Below are 3,821 nucleotides of genomic sequence, written 5' to 3' on the forward strand. Positions count from 1 at the left end.
TAGCGAGAGTCGAGTTTTTATAAGGAATTTGGGCTTGACCTAGTGAGAGAGTCTCTTGAGCGGAGACTTGAGCTTTAACTAGCGAGAAATAAGTTTCTATAGGAGAGAGTAGCTTTTATAACCTGAAACTTGAACTTTAGCTAGCTAGAGAGAAGTTTCCATAGAAAACTTAAGCTTTAGCTAGCGAGAGAGAAATTTCCATAGAAAACTTGAGCTGTGATTGAGAACGTTCTATAGGAAAATTGAACTATGGCGACACAATTTTCTATTGGAAACTTAAGCTAGCGAAAGACAAGATTCTTTGAAAATTTGAGCTAGCGATAAACAAGTTTTTGTAGGAAACATGACCTTTAGATAGCAAGAGAGATGTTTCCATAACTTGAAACTTGAGCTTTAGCTAGTAATTGAGAAGTTTCTATAGGAAACTTAAGCTAGCGAAAGACAAGTTTCTTTAGAAGGGAGAGAAATATGAAGCTTGAGATTTAATTTAAGCTCTATCGAGAGACAAGATTCTTTGGAAACTTGAGCTAGCGATAGAGAGAGATATAGGAAGCTTAAGATTTAACTTGCGCATAATTGAGAGACCAGTTTTTATAGGTAACTTAAACTTGCGAAAGACTAGTTTCTTTGGAAACTTGAGCTAGCGATAGATAAGTTTTTAAGAAATCGTGAGTTTCAGTCTCTCGCTAATCGTGAGTTTTAGTCTCTCGCTAAAGGTTTTCATATTTTGCCTGATTCCAGATTCCATTGCCAGTAATAAAGTAACAAGCAAAAAATTGTCATCGTATGGGTCAAGTAACATAAGGAATTTTAAATTGTTTGAGTACTTTATCATGAAGGACAAGTAAAATACCACATGCGAGCATTTATTTAACAAATTGAAATGCGCCAATCTGACGACAATATGTGAACTAAATAAAATCGTATATAGAGTTTGGTTGAAAAGCGGATATGAAGGTTAAATGGACAAAATCTATGCCAAAAAAAAGTATTTAATAAAAAATTACTACAAATTAGATTAGTTAAAATAGAAAAATATTTATTTCGACATTATTTATTTGTTTGCACTTAAGGATACATACTTTTAAAAAGCACATAAACTGTATTTGGCTTTTACTCCTTAAAATGCATATAAAAAAATAATTTTTTCAGCTACATTAAACATTTTGCTGCGTTTACTTTAAGACATTCTATTATCCTTTGTTATTATCCTTTTTTAGAGTAAATGAGTTTTTATTGCATATAATGGTTTGATTTGATAATTCATTTCTTAATTTGAAAAATCATTTAGGCATATCCTTAAAACAAAAATCGTTTTCGACGAGGATGGGATTCGAACCCACGCGTGCAGAGCACATTGGATTAGCAGTCCAACGCCTTAACCACTCGGCCACCTCGTCATATGTTGTTTAAGAACTAGTATATTTTTAGGATATATTTACATGGTTTTTAACTTTTTATTTTTTGATAGTTTAAACTTGTTTTTAAAACTGTAAGGTAAACGTATCCTTTAGATAAAGGATATTCAAGCATTTAAGTTTAAGATAGCAATAAAGGATAATATAAATGAAAAACAATTAAAACAATATATCTTCTATGACTGTGCATCGAAGTCTATGGTATTAAACTATATTTTGATGTTTGGTCCACAAATTCAGAAATTATGGTTCTGCCGATCCATGTACAAGAACTTTGCTCTAGTACTCGAGCTATCTAATCTCTGAACATTATTGCTCCGAGATGCAAAAACATCATTTCTGTTTACAGCCACGCAGATGCGATAGCCTCTGTTGAGTCGGCAACAGCACATATAGAAGTATTCGGTAGACCGAAACACGAATCCATCGAATAAGCCGAGGACTTGTTCTCACTCACAGGGAACTCACTGTGGTAAATCTTGTATAAACAGAGTAAATCCTGAACATACCTGAACATGGAAAGATACATCAATAGTATCTATAAAATACCTTTCATCCATCACCAGTCAACTCAGCAGTCTTCTCATTCATTTGACTCGATCATAGAGAACAACATGCGGCACTCTCGCTCTAAGTATACGGCTGGATAAGTTCCGTAAAACAGCCAGTATAATGTACAATTAACACCAACTCATTTCCTACACTTAGTCCCACAGTCATTCCTCTGTATATCTAGTATGACAGTATATCGAAGTCTGTGGAATTAAGTTATACTTTAATGTTTAGTCTACAAATTCAGAAATTATGGTTCTGCCGGTCCATGTACAAGTACTTTCCTCACGTACTCGAGCTGTTTAATCTCTGACCATTGCTACTCCGTTGCTTAACTTCCGAGATGCAAACACATCAGTTCCGTTTACAAGCACGCAAATGAGATGACCTCTTTTGAGTCGTCAACAGCACCTAGAGACGTATTCGGTAGACTGAAACACGAATCCATCAAATAAGCCGAGGACTTGTTCTTACTCACAGAGAACACACTGTGATAAATCTGGTGCGAAGAGAGTAAATCCTAAAAATACCCGGACAAGGAAGGAAAATTCAATGGTATTAACCCATCACACTTCCCATTCATTCGACACTCATAGAGAACAACATCTGACACACTCATTATAGGTATACGGGTGGGTAAGTGGGTAATACAATTAACACCAACTCATTTTCAACACCTTGTACCACAGTCACTCCTCTTTGGGGTATCTGTTGATTTCGGCTTAACCATAACTATAGCATTCACCATGCGTCAGTCTTTAAACCGACAGCCTCTTCCCGCGAATTTGGGTTTAAACTACAGCCAATATGAACCCCGAAGGGACCTCTTCAATAACCGGGACAAGACAAAGACCGAAGCTCTGCCCTGAGGGCTACCGGTTCCCGTGGTACCAGATTTGTGGTTATCTGATTCAACCCCATGTCAAATCATTCCAAGGAAAGGACGAGGTTACATTTGATCAACACCAGTTAATAGTCCCGGCAGACTAGAGGGACTGGTAACACATATTTTCACCGAATTGCAATATCACCAAGATGGGGTCTTTCATCAAGGTATCATGCCCCCGGATGGACGGAATACGACAGTAAAATTCTCTACAAATGTTGCGTGAATCTTTTCAAAATATGATTAATAATCCCGTATTCAAATATGAAGGTCTCGTTTTGATATGTCAAAAGAATTATTCCAATTGTATGTTATTGTAGTTAGAAGGAAAATTCGGATGTAAAGGATACATTTCAGTTTTACATTGAAGGTTGTCTTTTGGTATGACATTGGAAAAAATCCAACTACGTATGTACATATATATATGCTATTGTAATGAGGAACTCTTCCAATAACATCTGAGGCGGAATTACAATAGGACAGTCTGATATTGAATATAACTGTTCACATATCGAAAACTACTTTTTCCAGCTCTACTATATTACAAAATTTCCGAATTATTAGTATTTATACTTCTCTTTGGGAACCCTTATATCCACAAAATGTTGATCTGCTGCCGTTGGTTGATTGACAATCGGTTCGATCCGGGGCCAAGATAAATTGTAGTGGGAACTTCCGAAGAATGTAAATGTATTATAACTGACGCTGTTGTAATATAAAAGGGAAAAGCTTTTAGCTCTATAGCTAACGTTATTGATCATACTCGACTAAAAGGATGCCCAATGATATTTTTGAAATTTTTTGTTTGCAAAACATTAAAATACTGCATATGTACATATATTCCTTGTCTTTTGAAGACATAAGAGAGATCAGAGGCAATGCTGGTTCTGGAATGTTTGTTATTAATTTACTACACGACTGGACTCACAAGGAATTCTGTTTTTTCTACTCACCATCCATAAAAT

At 35.7% G+C, this 3,821-nt stretch overlaps 1 non-coding gene across 1 annotated transcript; it reads right to left on the bottom strand.

Annotated features, from left to right (window-relative positions):
• Window positions 1-1,318: 1,318 nt before the first annotated feature.
• On the bottom strand, window positions 1,319-1,400 carry Trnas-gcu. Its single transcript has one exon. It is a non-coding gene; the product is annotated as a tRNA-Ser (tRNA).
• Between the last annotated feature and the right edge of the window lie 2,421 nt (window positions 1,401-3,821).

This window comes from Lucilia sericata, unplaced genomic scaffold (assembly GCF_015586225.1).
Source record: "Lucilia sericata isolate MDLA Ls3-8-SP2 unplaced genomic scaffold, ASM1558622v1 Contig000284F_arrow, whole genome shotgun sequence".
Classification (NCBI taxonomy): domain Eukaryota; kingdom Metazoa; phylum Arthropoda; class Insecta; order Diptera; family Calliphoridae; genus Lucilia; species Lucilia sericata.